Source organism: Rousettus aegyptiacus, unplaced genomic scaffold (assembly GCF_014176215.1).
Source record: "Rousettus aegyptiacus isolate mRouAeg1 unplaced genomic scaffold, mRouAeg1.p scaffold_m13_p_16, whole genome shotgun sequence".
In the NCBI taxonomy this organism is placed as follows: Eukaryota; Metazoa; Chordata; class Mammalia; order Chiroptera; family Pteropodidae; genus Rousettus; species Rousettus aegyptiacus.
Genome location: NW_023416291.1, coordinates 19,493,003 through 19,509,075, shown reverse-complemented (window position 1 = coordinate 19,509,075; position 16,073 = coordinate 19,493,003). Strand labels below are relative to the sequence as shown.

The 16,073-nt window shown below is 43.4% G+C and overlaps 1 protein-coding gene and 2 pseudogenes across 2 annotated transcripts in view; all 3 read right to left on the bottom strand.

The window, feature by feature from the left end:
- The window catches only part of TMEM131L (transmembrane 131 like), a 132,358-nt gene that overhangs the window by 99,464 nt on the left and 16,821 nt on the right, over positions 1–16,073 (bottom strand). The gene's annotated exons all lie outside the window — the stretch shown is intronic.
- Positions 1,723–1,841, bottom strand: LOC118612560 (annotated as a pseudogene).
- On the bottom strand, positions 2,470–2,588 carry LOC118612688 (annotated as a pseudogene).

The following is a 16,073-nucleotide window of genomic DNA, read 5'->3' as shown; positions in this document are numbered from 1 at the left end:
CATAAATATCCCGTCCACCAAATGCTGTCTCAGCATCCGCTTCCAAGCACCCACACTATGACAGAAAATAACCTCAAAGAGCTTCCAATTACGATTAAGGGGAAGATTTTGATCCTCCCCTTCTAGTCTCTTACTCCATTTGTCTTAAAATCTGCGAACGCAATATGAAATGCTCAGGCTCGTTCACTTTGCAGAAGTTTCCTAGGTCATTTCTTGGTTAAATGAAGTCCATTCCCTTAAAAGATTCCTCAACAAGGGCTCAAAGTACAAAGTCTCCTGAGTTTGTGTATGTTTAAAATTGCTCTTCTGACTTCGCTATCTGAAGAAGAGCTTGGTATCTGAAGAAGAGCTTGGCTGGGTATAAATCCATGGTTGTCACTCTCTGTAAAATCCTGCTCCACTGTGGCCTTGCTTTGCATGTCATTTAAGAAATGTGACTATGGTTAACTTCTTTTTGGCCTTTGACATAATTCAATCTTTTTGCAAGGAGTCCTTAAAAATTCGTTTCTTTTTTTTTTTCTTTGAAGTCTAAGACTTTTCTAAGAATATGACTCCATGACGATCATTTTGGGTTAATTTCCTCAGGTACGGGGTGGGCTCTTCCAATTCATCGATTCAGGTCTTCTTTCAATTCCAGAAAGTTTCCTTGGCGTTTAAATATTAGACCACTGCACCATCTGATTTCCTTCTTCGCAGTCCAATAACACACAAGTTGCAGTTTCTTTGCTACCATCTACTTCAAACCACTTTCTCTCTGATCTTTTTTGCGTCATAGAAGTTTTAATTCCTTGGGCAAGAACTTAAGCTATCAAAATCTGGTACAACATACCTGTCACGCTAATGTTTGACTCCCCAAACGAGCTCTCCGCTCCAGCCAGGCGAGCCCCTCACAGAGCCCGGGGCAGGCCCTTCTTCCAACCCATTTCCAATCTGATGTCTCTCGTTCCTCTCAAGTCCTGTCCTGCTTATTACACAAGTCTCTCTCGTGACATTCTGACCTGAAATTAGCTCCCTCTTCCTGAATTCTTATAATTTTATAGTCCAACTCATTTTACTGGCATAAGACATTTTAACTGGGCAATTTACAGCACCATCTTATACCATGAATATGTCACGAGCTTATAACTCATTTCCCAAACCGAGAACCTGAATACTGAGACGTGCGAGTTAACATTTTTTTCCTCTTCAGTGCCTAATATGCTTTCGAATTCTAATTCAAACGATACACAAACATGGGTACCCTCACGCTATAATTAATGAATGGATTTAAAACTTTGGAGTGCATTACAGACTCGCATTACACTGCAAGTATTTATGGACACAAAACAGAAGTTGTCTTTATCTCCCCCGCAAGAAGCCCTGACACCTGTTCTCCAACCCTGCAGCTTGCACCCAGCCAACCCTACGCTTTCCTCCCACCTGCCACCCTGGAACCCTGACCTGTTACTACTCAGCAAGGCTGGTCGCTCTGGAAAAGCCAGCCGAGGCGCAAGGGAACACATCCATCCTGGACATCGACGTGTGGTCAGCAGTAAATATGATGAAGGAGCAGAAGGTCAAGAATTCTGTTTTTCACAGACCCTAAACTCCATTCATTTGTGGAACAAGCCTTTTTCTTGGAAGCAAATCTGACAGCCTAGTTAAAAGAAGCACAACATTTTCCTACTTCCATGGGATACATAAAAAAAATCATTGTTTATAAGGAAAAAAAAATTTTTATAATGCCTACAGCACCCAGTATTCCTAGCTGATCTCCCATCCAAGTACTAACTAGGCCTGACCCTGCTTAGCTTCTGATATCAGAGGAGATCAGGCACGTTCAGGGTAGCATGGCTGTAGATAAGAACATTTATATTACAACTCAGACTAAGCAAGCAACAAAATAATTATCATTCTAAAAGCCAACATTTCTCTTGCTTAGGATAAAACACAAAGAACCAATGCATTTAGCTTTCATTATCCATTTAAAACCAAAGGCTTCAATATATATGTATTGAAAACAATATATATTGAAAAGCAATGTTTTCCAGTTTTTCTTTCCTTATTAAAGATTTGCTTCTACTCTCAACTGTGATTCTACCATAAAATAGCCTTACATTTCATGACCCTTGATCATTGCCAAAGCACTTTCATAACCAGTATCTTATTACATTCTTGCAATGAGGCTGGCAAGGCACACATCAGCCTTATTTTGCTTGCGGTGAAATAGACTTAGAAGTCAAATGACTTCCCCAGATCACATCACTAGTAAGTTGTAGGACCCGGGTTCTCTGACTCCTTATCTTGGCTATGGTCATGAAACTGAGTTAAGGCTTTAATATATACCCAATATTTTTCTAACTATTAATATTTCAGTTTATCCAATAGTATATCCTAACAGATTTTTTTTTTTTTTTTTTTAGGCAAGGCAACCCTTAGTTGACCTCATGGATTGCAAGGACCTTGTCAGCTTACAGTCCCTTATTTTTTATGCTATAGCACCTGGTCTTCTTAGGTGGTCTCCCATCCAAGTACTAATGAAGCTCGATCCTGGTTAGCTTCCGAGATCTGATGGGATCGGGCTTGTTCAGGGTGGCATGGCCATAGATCTAACAGATTTTTCAAAGCTATATCCTAGTAGTTGCTTTAAATAGAATTGAGCATAAAAAATGTCTGAATTTAAAAATGACAGTAACTCAGAGAATCAAGTCATTTTGCTATATTTTAAACAGCTGTCCAATTGTGCCACTTTATTCTATTCCAGCCTATCTAACACTGTCCTAATTTATGTTTAAAAGCTAAATTAAACTCCAAAGGGCAGGAAGAAATAACCAAATCCCTGGAATGTGAAAATTCACTTGCATTCTGAAAATGAATAAGGGAAAAAGTGAATTAGGCAAGAAAGTCATAGCAATGGAAAACATCACATGAACATTTGCTAAGTGTTAAGGTTCTTGAGAAATTTCCTAAGCGAGAAAGCACTCTCCAAGTGTGAGAAACTGAAATTACATCTTTGTTTGTTTCAATGCACAGTTTATAGAGTTTATGATTAACTTTTAGGCATCTCTGAGTTTTTCCAACTAAAAATAAACCTCAAGTATTTGGGTCAAGAGAAATAAACATGGTCAAGAAGACTAGGAAAAAAAAAAAAAGGGTCATCTAGCCAGATAAGCTCTTATAGTAACCAGCTTTCTAGAAATTCTATGTCTAGGAACAGGGTCATGGACCCCACAGTTATCCTAATAGAAGGGGATAATGTGAAAAATCAAAAATGGAGCTTTCCCAGTAATGACCATAGAGAGTTACAGCACTCCCAGGGCAGAGAGATCAAATAACAAGAAGTTAGGCTCACCAAACTCTCTAAGCGTCCTCTAGCAGTCAAAGCAATCTGCACAAATTGTCTCCATACCAAAAGAAAGAATAATGTATGACTAATACCAGCCTCACAAAAGTCTCGGAAATTTCCAGCTTTCTCCTTATCTGCAGATCTTTTCAAACTAATGTTAGGCTGAACTCTTTCAGCAGAGTCCTCTGAAATACATTTCAGCCATATTAAAAGCTTCTGTGGTTTTAATGCCTAGTTGAACACATAATAATTCATAGATCAACCAAAGTATAAGTTAATATGTCAATGAACCTTTGTGTTAACTCCCAAAGAGTTGAAACTAACTTTATGCTCCAGGAGTTTAGGATCTGATGCATTATAAAGCCTCATTGTGACAAGGAGAATGTTACCTGTCGACCCCAATGGCTATTTTCCCCTTCCTCCTTAAAAGAAATTCTGAACTAGGCTCATGGCTGTAGGACAGATTTTTTACCAGAATATCTTGCAACCAAGATACAACCATGTTGCTAAGTTCCAGGAATGAGATTCTATGTTGACATTTTGGGGCTACTTCCAGGAAGTGACCTTAAAGGAAAGAGGGGAACAAAGTCTCCTGTAGCCCCTTTCTCCTCCCCTGAGGGAGCATGACCACGATCCTGCAGGTCAGCAGTCATTTCACACGAGTAGACAGAAGGAGCCACCACCCTGAAGATCACAGAACTATGGCAGCAGCTCTGGCTTGCCCATTGCTCTCTCAGATAAGCCGTCCAGAGGTAAAATACTACACCTCGTTTATTTCACTTATATCCTGTTTATGCCACGGGGTTTTCTGTCTCATGAAGCTGATCTAATCCTGATACACTTCTTCACCATCACAGTCGTAGTAGGGACAGTGAGAATAGCAGTAACGCCTGCATTCGCACCCTAAGAGTTCTTGCCATGTGCCAGAAAATACATTAGGTACTTTACGTACATCATTTCATACTTGCAACAACCTTGTGAGGTGAGCATTCTAAGTCCCATCCTCAGTTAGGCATCTGCCTTGGTCAATCAGAAGTCCTAGAAATGTGGTGGCTTCATTAGTGACCTATTCCCTGCCAAACCCTGCCCACTCTGCCCCACCAAAAAAAAAAAAAAGTTTGAGAATATTCTCTTTACCCTTGTGCTGAAATTTCACAGTATGCTTGGTGGACCCTCTTAATCTTTCAGGCTGTAAGCGTCTCCTTGTCTCCATCACCCACCATCTCATCCATTTTCAATCTTCCAAAATTAAAAAAAAAAAATTTCTTATCCATTGATAGCTCCCTCCCCTAAACATTTCATCATGACGGGCTTTTTCTACCTTTTAAATTTCTGTCCTGTCATATTAAATGAGGTCTGGGAGAGGGAGGAGACTAAGTCATCATATGGTCATTCTGGAACCGACTTTCACAATTAGAGGGAAAAAGCGTGTGCGTGTGTGTGCGTGTGTGTGTATTTTTCTTTGGTTTCAGCGGGCTAAGGTAGGTTCAAATCGACAAGACAGAAACCTCAACCAGACCAAAGGTAAATACTTATACTTAAATTTTTGTTTTTTAAAGAAGGCAATTAACTACTTAAGTATATACTGAGAAAAAGAACAGTTCCTAGTAAAAAAGAAAAGGAAAAGAAAAAAAAAAAAAAGAGGTTTAAGGAGTTTTTTGTTGTTGTTTCTGTTCTTATTTTTGTTTGGCCATAAAATGAACATGGTCCAAGCAGGAATTGACTAACAGAAGTGCTAGTGAAATCTTAGGCTTCATTAAAATAAGTAAAGTCCAACCAAAAAAGGAAAAAAAAGAAAAAGAAACAAATTCACCACATATGGCACCATTCAGATTTCAACTGAATCACTTTATCCAGTTTTAGCTAAACTTAAGCTTAAAAAAAAAAAGTTCTGACCCAGTTAACATCAGAACCGAAAATAAAAAATGAGCAACAGCTTAACCTGTAGAAGTGAAAAAAAATAATTAGGTATAATCGAGCCAAAGATGAGATTGGATAACCGTCTCTGAATCTGTGAAGAACTGTCCATCCAAAGGCAGAGAGTACGGACCCGTTCTGCACGGCTTCGGGAGGCAGGCAGACTGGGGGGTCAGCGGGGGACGGCCTGCGACAGCAAATGTGAAATCTCCATCAGAGAACATCTTAACAGTACGAGAGGCTCAACACAGGCAGTCTAGTGCAGAGAGGTGAACACGCGTCACCTGAAGTGTTCAGGCTGGAGCTGAAGAACCCATCAGGTGTAAAGGATGCCACACAGGGATTTATTCCTTCACTGGCACAGTGCTAGGTGATTCTTGTTGAGACTGATACATGAGTGGAGAGTGTACCACATCCTGGCCACAGCCATGCCGCGCGAGGCTGCAGGTCAGTCAGTAGTCTGGCAGATGAGAGAGAGAGAGAGAGACGGGCAACTTCTAAGCCTCCCAAGGATGACTCTGAGCTCCAGCGCCTGAGCATCACTAACTGTGGGAAAGGGACAGCCCAGGACCAGGGCTCCTCAGATAGAGGGCACATTCTTGGAGCCATAGGGCAGTGAATTCAGGTCTGACCCACCCATAAATGCTAACAGAAGAGAAAAAAAATGAGCCGTGCCTACCTAGAAATAAAGCAAGACGAAGGTTTCAGAAAATGAGAGGCAGCCCAAGTTCTCTGTGTAAGACTACATTCAGAGAAAAGGACAACAAAACCGATCCAGGCTGACACACCACAAACGCAGAACCGGCTATGCTTGCAGTATCGTGAGGTTTCTCTTCATTCTAGCAGGGTTTTTTTTTTCCAAGAAAGGTTGGCAAAAGCTCAAGCTGATATAACTGCAAAGTTTGGAACTGACTCTCTCCGGCATATGTTCTATAAACTTCTAAATGGCAACTTCTCGATCGCCAGCATCCGACTAGCAGTTTCCAAAGTGACTGAAATGGAAAAAGATGAGGGCAACTTGGGAGGGCCAGGCTTGCCCAGAAGGACCGAACAAACAGCTCCTGGGGACCCAGGGGTGACAGGAACTCGACTCTTCATCGTTTGTATTCTGCATAAATACGAGGGGAGAATACATTCTGCATCTTGTTGAGAGAGGATTTAAAAGAACTGTATTCACCCTCTCTACCTCCCAACTCACCTCCCAAAATACACACTACATACACACACTCTCACACTCACATACTGCAGTTATCCATGTAGGTTGTACCAAACAATGCACAGCCTCTATTCCGGAATCCTGCAAAAAACATTTTATGAACCAATGCACTAAAACACATGTTCCAGGATTTCAAATTAGACAGCAAGCCGGAAATGAGTGGGAGAGCTGAGAAAGCTGGCCTCGGCCCTTCTTGGCTCTGCTGCTATGATCCGGGCTTCTCGGCCCAGAGTGGACTTTTAGGAAAAGTTCCCAGCACCGAAGGGCCCCTGACACTCTCTTCGTCCTCTTAGGGGACAAAAGCATGTAAAGAAAAGGCCTGAAAGGGGAAAGGCTCCCTGCAGAGGACACCTCAAAACCCCTGGCTCTGTCTGGGACCCACTGAGCACTGTTTGTGAGTAAAGCAAGATGTTCATTTTCCATCCTCCTACATCTTCTCCCACCCGCATCCTCCAACTTACATAAACTCAGAGAATGGCAGGCAGACAGAAAAGGAGCTGTGCCTTAAGTCTGACAAAATACAAAGACCGAGGAGGCACCATAACGTTTTTCTTTATTTAGTCAAAAGCTTCAAAGTGCTTAAATACTGGCTTCGGCTATCGAAAGCTTTAAGAATGTCAACAGAAGCTGAATCTCAGAGATGTACATCTGAGAGCCCACGGCCGAATTCTTTCAAGTTGTCTTTATTTAAGATTTTCTTGAGAAAAAGAAAAAAATAAGTGTTTCTATATTTTGTGATGTATCTTTGTGAACACAGATGAAATAGTAAAGAGAGGAAAAGAATACAGTCTGTGATAAAAACAGTCAGGCACTGATAGTTGTCATCACTTTGTAATTTCGAGTCTGTGAGTTCGGCACGCAAGTGACTTTCTCTTTCAGAACAGGGCAAAACAGCACCGAGAGACGTGTGATACACCTGTAACGTGGAGAATGCTTGGCCTGCAAGTGCAGACTTCAAAAATGTGCCGTTGAGGATATGAATAACATAAAATATAAGGCCTAATTAAAGCAAATTAACTCTCTAGGTAGATGATTCTACGGAGCAGAAAGTGTCAGACTGGGTCAGGGAGTCACAGGTTTCTGACAGGGGCCAGAGGAGAGGTGCCTAAAACACAGGTATAACAGGATGTTTTCAGCGTCAAGCAGCATGAGGCCTGACTCAGAACAAGCTAAATAAGAGTATTTCTCTCATTTGATTCCCATGCCTCGAAGTCCTAGAGCAGATGGTTCCAGGGCAGGTAGATTCAGCAGCTCAACAGAATCCTCCCGCCTTGCCCTCCATCCCCCCAACACCGCGGCCTCGCTGATCTTCTTTAGAGGTTGAGAAACTTCCCCCAAAGTCCTCAAGCAACATTCCGTTCAAAACTGTCTTCATAAACGTCCAACCCTAAATCATTCGCAAAATCAAGGGGACAACCGTGACATTGCTGTGGTCACACCGCACACACTTCTGTGCAGAGGGGACAGACTCAGACTATCTGAGATACATTTCTGGGGTTGGGGGAATAGGGCTGGTCTTCCCTGCCAGGCATGGCAGCCCCAGCTGAATAAGATGGGATGGGGGTGGGGGGAGTTCCTGAAAGATATACAATATCCCTCTGCCTCAGTGGGCCTTCCCATCCCCAGTGTAATAAAGCAGCCTGTGTTTATCTTTTGCATACCAGGCTTCCACAGAAAATTCTGTTTCAATACAGTGATCAGTGATTTGAAATGTTTTGTTTTGTTTTTCGAAGCCATAGTTCAGGCCAAGCTTCTGGAGTAATGCCTAGGCAAGTCCTATTTGATACCTTTCTAAAGAATTCCTATCCATTAAATCCACAGCCTAATCCCCTTTGATACTCTGACTCTGAATGGGATTCTCTTCAACCAACCGACCAACCCCCTTTCTGACCAACCCCCTTTCTGATTTCCGGTTACACCACCCTGGAGTGAGGCTGGCTCTGCATGCAAAGGCCTTGCTGGCACTGCAGGAATTCACCTTCACACTTCTTTGCTGGCCAGGGCTGACACCCCCACTCCTTAAGCACAAGTACTGCCACATCCTTGTTAACACGCAACAACAGTTTCCTGCTGGTGTGCTAAACGCTACTACCGCTCCCCCCAGGGTCCCCTCACACCTCCCCAGGACTGAGCAACTAAAGGGTCAACACCTGGCAGAGCAGGCCCATCGCACCCCCGTCTCAGGCCAGGTTCAGAGCATCACCTTGGTCAGCGGGGGTGTCGGCTCCAGGAGAACTGTCTGCTGGCAGCTCCGCCTCAACAATCCAGTTCACTAAACAGCCCTTCGCACCTTTCCCTTTCCCAGCCTCATAATCACTCCCCCTCTGCAAAAAGACAACTTCCCATTCTTCAGGTGAGCGGCCTGAAGCAAGCCCTACAGGTGGACGGAAAGCACCTGAGCCCAAGGGGCTCTCCCCGGCTTCCAGTACCCGCACTGCAGCACATCTGTTTCCCTAAGTCGAGATGTCTTTTTTTTTTTTTACTGTACTTTAGAACATAATAAGCAAAAATAAGAAGAACAATTCACTACCAAATGAGAACAATGAACACTTTCAAGCGCTGTCTTCCAGACGGCACACTTTGTGCGGTGTCATGCAGGCTGACACTGGAGACTGGTAAAAGGACAAAATAAAGCAATATGTGGGGAACCGAATCACAGAACCAGGCCCAGACCAATTCGGTCAACATTAGTACTAGGCTTTAAAATAAACGATTTTTTTTTATTGTGGTATAATTGACATATAACATTAGTTTCGGGCATATAACATGATGATTCCATATTTGTATATACTGTGAAATGAGCACCGCAATAACTCTAACATCTGTAATTTTTTCTATAAAAAATTCAATGCCGTGCAACATCTTTCTCTCTCAAATATTTTACTCCGACATTATCTACATGGAGGTACTGTTGGTCATCTAGGTTGTTTCTAATTTACAAAAAGGCATTTTAAGTACATCTTTGTAAACTTATCCTACTCTTTCCTTTAGAAACTCTTCAAGTCTAATTTCTTTAAAGCACACGCACGCTTCCGTATGTGCTGCCGAGTGCAGATTCTCTGAAGAGTGTTTAACACGCAGCCCTTGAATCCTCACATGATCTTTGGAGGAAGGCACTATTATTGTTTCAGTTTTACAGATGAGAACACTGAGGCTCAGAGTCTCACAGCTAGTCAGCCAGACACAGGATTCAAACCCTGAGCCCAGGCCTTACCCACACTAGTTCTGGCTTTTCAAATACCACAGTTCCTGGAAAAAAAGAAAAAAAAAGATTCTCGCACCCGCAGCTAGAACGATGACAGCCTCGTCAACCTCACATCGGGCTGCAGCACTTACACACACGGCTCTGTTCTACACGCTGTCCACGTACGTACTTAATTTTTACAACAAACCGCGGTAGGCGCTATCAATCATACCCACCTGCTACAGGGAGAAGTCACCAGCTAATAAGTAGGAAGTCAGATTCAAACTCAGGTGTTCTGGTTCCAAACGCATCTCTTAGCCACTGAGCTACTACCCTGACTAGAAGTTAGAAAAAAATTCCCTGACTCAGGTATTCATTATCATATGCATTTGTGTCTACTGTCTTATCCACAGCCCTGCCCAGGACCTCTGCGGGTTCCTGAGCCTGGCTCATTCCTTAACGTCCAGGCCTCTCCTCCTCTACCAGCTGCCTCAACTCCACCTGCCACCCTCCTTCCCACCCACTACTCAACCCACACACTTTCTATTTTGTTCTTTCCTCTCCACCCCAACCCTAACCCGACATTATAGGAACCCAGAAAACATTAAGTAAAAAGAGCTAAATTAAAAACTCAGCTCATAAACAAACAATAGTTCGTGTGTCACCAAAGTCATGTGTTCCTTCTCTTAACACTACATGCATTCCTTGAGAGCAGAGCTGTGTTTATAACCTACTAGTTTAACCAATATGCTCCGGGGCTTTCTAGAACCATGCAATGCCCATTTCCTATCACCAGCATACTGTCTTGTAATCATGGGTCACAATACAGTATTTGTTTCCCCCAGGGCCAATTTGGTACATTTGAGATCTGTACATATGCATAACCTTGAGACTCAGTCGATGGTTTATGCCAAGTTTTGTGCCATATATTAATGTAATACAGATTCAAAATAGTCTTTGAAAATCTCTCCAGCTGAAGCATTAATTTGGAAAATGTAATGACTTGGAAAAGGGTGAGGGAAGAATCAAAATTTCAACAAACTCCCTCTATTTTTAATCAAGGGTGCATTCAAGAGAGAAATATTTTAATACTAAGCATTTAATTATAAGGATGGTCTACAATCAAACCAATATGTTAATTTTAAGTTACCATTTTTTTGATCAAACCCCTTAAGCTAAATCATGGGGGGTTTTTTTGTTTTTTGTTTTTTAAACTGTTCTTTTAAATAAGCTTTAGGTCAAAGTTCTCATAATTCAATATTGCATTTTCCTAGCTTACATGAACTAAGAACATTTCAGTATATGCAGATAAATGGTACTATTCCATTTTTCTTCTTCATAGACCCATCCTAGAAGAGAAAGAAACTAAAGAAATGAGGGCAAGTGAGAAGAATTCTGTAATCCTTTCAGTAGACATCGTGCCCATGAACTGAAGTCAGGACTGCAGTCTCCACTCTGGCACTCCTCTGTTGTGGGCAGGAACTTGAGAGGCATGAATCTCAACAGACACAGTAAAATGGAGCGAAGGCTATTTTCTCTTGAGAGGGTCTATGAATTAAATAAACTAATATTTATTTTAGAAAGAAAGAAAGAAAGAAAGAAAGAAAGAAAGAAAGAAAGAAAGATTTGATGTTCAAAAAATGTTAGTTCTCTGCACCCAGAACCTTAGTTTCATGACCCCTGTTTGCCAGATGAGATGTACTCTACAAGGTTTCATGAATCAAATGAGAATACACAACCCTGGGATTCCCACTAAAAAGTGTGATATGTCAGTAACTGTGAGGAAAAAAACACAGTCTGCTAAAGCATTCTTAGTTTTTAAATTAATATTTTAATTCCAAAATGAATCTTTTTAAGGCTACAAAAGGAACACACACTCAGTATAACAAAAATTGTAGAGAGCAGAGTCAAGTTCAAGACTTGTCCCTGTGGTGCCTTTGTGCAAATGTGAATGAGACGCTCCCTCGGGGAGGACACAGCTCCAAGGGCAGCAGGTCAGCCTGGCAGCCCTGTGCAGAGCCACAAAGCACGATGTCCAAGTCAGTCCAGCCCCCTCCCGGAAGGCCAGAACTTTTCAGGGCTTCGATTTCTGTGAAAAATTTTAGGGCCCCATTCTCCAGAAAAATTAAAATCTAAATATTTAATTGACTTACTACAATAAGATGCATGCTAACGCCTCTTAATCAAGTTTCCATTTTGTAGTAGAAACGACATGTGCTGAGTGCTGCCAAATGCATCCAAAACTTGACATTACGAGAAAAATAGAGCAAAAGCTAGATAAGTTTAGAGAACGTACCGGAAGAGCCTAAATAACTTTGGGATACTAAAAGTATTTAGGGAATCAAAAGAACCCTTAAAAGAAAAGTACTCTATAAAAAAGTACTACTAAAAAATAACCCAGAAATTAACTATACTGAATGTGTACAGAGGGCTTTTACTATAATGTTAAAAAATAAATGCGCAAATTGGAATAAAATGACTAATGTGACAAAATATTTAAAGCTGTCCCTAAACAAGCTTACAGGAATAAAAATGATTTTTTACTAGCCACTTGAATAATTACAGAGGAACAGAAAACTGACACAGATCACTGAGAAAACACTAACACAGAAGACCGGTGATTTAATTTCACATGCTTAATACTTATAATCACCACCTACCTGATCGAAATACCCGCAGGGGGATGGGTGCAGGTTTTAGAATTCCCACAACCTAGACTCACTGGGAGATGTTTTTATCTCTTTCCCCTTTCTCCACTGTTTCCTACTCCTCTTACTTTCTGCGCCCCCCAACCCCGCACCGCCCTTCTCTCTTTTTATTAGTCAACATTACAGGTGTGTGCAGGCCTCCTGAAGCAACTCTCTCCTTCTCCAGTTTCCCCTACTAGCCCCAATTCAAAAGCAGAAATAAAAAGTAAATAGTGTGTGTTTGAGTGACAGGCCTTTAACTCAGCAAGGGACCAGGTTACCTGATCCCTGTGCGCCTAGTCCATATGCCCCCGACGTATTTCTAAACTCCCAAGGACAACGGCCACGACACGTCTCTGAACTGGGTTTTGTTTTTTTGTCACATGCTTGTTCTGTTGGGTTTTAGGCTGATTTTTTTAAATGTAGAATTTTGGTTTCCAAAGAGGAGCAATCTAACATTAATGGACCCTTACTGTATCCATCGTAACTCTAAGAAGTTTAGGCAATTAGAGAGAATCTCCCTCCCTTAATTATGGTCTAAATGTGGTGAATTAATGGAACCCCTTCCCAGCTACCTAAACATCCTTTCAAATTAAAAGGACGCCTGAATTTACAACCCAGGTTAAATGGATTAAAAGATTAAGGAACACCAAGCGAGTGCTTTCTCCATCACACTCTCACATTTCAACCTCAAATTACCTTAGCCCTTTAATGAATGACTGGAAGAGCTCCTGTGAATCCGTAGTTACCCACGAATTACGCCAACCATAACCAATTTCAAGATCACAGATCAGATTTTCCCAAAACACGAATCTGCTAATTAAGTTACATGAAAGTCAAACTAACAGGCAATTTGGATGTGACATTTATCCACCTGAAAGTGGAATTATAGGTGAAGTAGTAAAACTCACAGTAACAGCAGCTATCTACTCTTTATGGTCAGCTCTATTATATACCTGGATAATTGCAGTTAAAATACGTGGAAGCAGAAAGAGACTAATCTTCTTGATTCAAGTACTTCCAGGAAACAACGAAAGGATTCTCCCACCACACCAATAAATGGCTCTAAATGGCTCGCAGGGTCTGTTTCAGCATGTGAATCGACCCCCACAGGCCTTCATACGCTACGTTTACAGTGGGAATGAAACAAGCTTAAGATACACAGATGCAACACACACACACACAGCCTGACAGCTGTTTCGGGAGCTGTATTTTCTCTGAATTCTAATCAAAGGAATGTGGTTTGATTTCAACCTTTGTGTATTTGCTAAGCTTCAGTACATATTGAAATATTCTTCAATCTTCCCACTTATTTCCCACCAAAAAAAAAAAAAAAAAAAGGTCCTTAGCGCTCACAATTTCGTGTAAATAAAACGCAGAATGATCTTGGACATGCTGCATAATTTAGATATAAAAGCCATTTAACCAAAAGGTCAGGTTGAATGAGTTGGTAAGAAAACCCACGGGGCCTGCAGCTGCCCTTGAACTCTGGCAATCCAAAGCTTGGATGGACCCCTAAGTGCAGCTCTATAAGAAATGAAAATTCACAGCCACTTAACAGAGTGCCAGGCCAATATCAAAGTTATGTCCTAGGAGCCTCAGAGCTGGAGTGGGGCAGGGAAAGGAGGTGAGGGGACCCCACAAAGGATTACCGATGAGTCTCTGTTATGGGTCGAACTGTGTCCCCCTAAAATGATATACTGAAGTCCTAGACCCCAGGACCTCGGAATGTGGTCTTACCTGGAAATCGGTCATTGCAGATGTAATCAGTTAAAATCAGACCAGACCAGCATGAGATGGGCCCCTGATATAACAGGACTGGTGTCCTAAGGAGACGGCCATGTGAAGACGTGGGACACACAGGGGGAATGACGTGTGACGGCAAAGACAGAGACACTGGAGTAATAACCAGAAGCTAAGCGGAGGCAGGAAAGGGTCCCCGAAGGTTCAGAGGGAATGTGCCCCCCCCCCCGCCCCCGACACCTTGCTTTCAGACTTCTAGCCTCTGGAACTGAAAAGGAGTACCCTCCTGTCATGTTAAGCCACCCAGTTTGTGACACTTTGTTATGGCAGCCCTAGGAAAGGAACGCACTACTCTTGAACTTGGGCTTCTTCCTCTTGCCTTCCTCCGTCCTGCCCCCTCACCAGGCAAATGCTCCCACGCAGTGTGAAAGAGCCACAGGGAATCCCCAATCTGTGGTTTGGTTTGTGGCCTCTCTTCCCCCAAAGGGTTACGTCACAGGCTCAGCCCTCCTCCCAGTCCCCATTTTCTTCCTTCCCTCCAGCTCCCACCCTGCCCCTCCCGCAGCATCCCTGACCATCCCTGGCCGGAGGCAGGGGTGGGGGGAGTAGAGCAGGCGGTGAAGTTCCCTTCAGTGTGGGCTGTGCCTGCACTGCTTCCGCCCACCCCAGTTTCTCACAGAATTTTTAGAACACTTCTTTCAGTTTTTACTTCAGTAATATCCTTCCTTATGCCCCAACCACCCCCCTAGTCAGTCAGTCTCTCTCTCTCTCTCTCTCTCTCTCTCTCTCTCTCTCTCTCTCTCTCTCTCACAAACACACACACACACACACACATTGCCACGTGCCCAGAGGGAGCTGGGCCAGGAGACAAATCTGAGTACACACACCACCCTGTATGGAACCGGCCACTCCCATCCAGTAACTGAGACTTTTTGTGACTCGGCCAAGGTTTTCGGCCAGACCCACTTCCCTTAGAATGAATGGATTACCCCTGAGAACGTTCCTCAGTTTTCCCCTGGAAGAGGACCTGACCTGTGAAAGCCTAACCCACCTGTTTCCCGGGATGCCAGGGCACAGTGGACTCCAAAGGGTGGGCACCAAAACTCAACCTGGAACCCCACCCCCATCCCCATAACCACGCCAGAATTGTTTTAGAAAAATGGGATCAGCTGGCTGAAACTTGAGAACACACAGAAAGAAAACCCAGGTGTTCTAGGTTTGCTAAAATCCCGGGCTGGTGAGCAGTGCTGAAAAGCCAGCTCCTTCTCCCAGCCTCCACCCCACTGTTTTATCTACAACACCATTTCTGCCTCTAATTATTTAATCTTCGACCAAAAGCGTACTCTGAAATGTGCTTCCTTACATGCCTTCCCCTGGGACCGATGGTTCTCAAACCTGAACAGGCGTCAGAATCACCTGGAAGGCTTGTTAAAACAGATCTCAGGCCCCACCCCTAGAGCTTCTGATTCAGTAGCCCCTGGGTGGGGCCTGAGAACTGGCCTAACAGGTTCCCAGGTGCTGCTGATTCTGCTGATCCTGGAGAAACACTGCCCTAGACCTCTCAGGCCTCGCTCAGCTCAAGGGACACGCTCCATAGCCGGCGCTGCTGCCGGCCTGCACCCTGTCCACTGCTTCTCCCACATGGGTGCAGTCCTGGTGTGATCGGTGAGCACCATTCTTGGTGCCTAGGTGAACCCTGACACAGAGCAAATCCCAGGGGTCCCACCAGGCCCTGGGTCAGGGAGTGGTTCAAGGGGGAGCATGGACCCATTTTTGATCAGTGGCAAAGGTTCTTTTAACTTGCCTTTGGATGTTCAAGTGGGAGGACACGAGGCTGGAGGCCTCCAGCTCTCCCGTACCGCTGAGGGGCAGCTCCTGGGGCCAGCAGAACAGGCAGGTGAAGATGCCTGGCCACCTGGTGCTGATGCTCCTCTGCTGAGTAACCAACCCAGACCCACCCTGCCTGTCTCATGGCTTCCCCTTAGGTGACAATGCATTCTT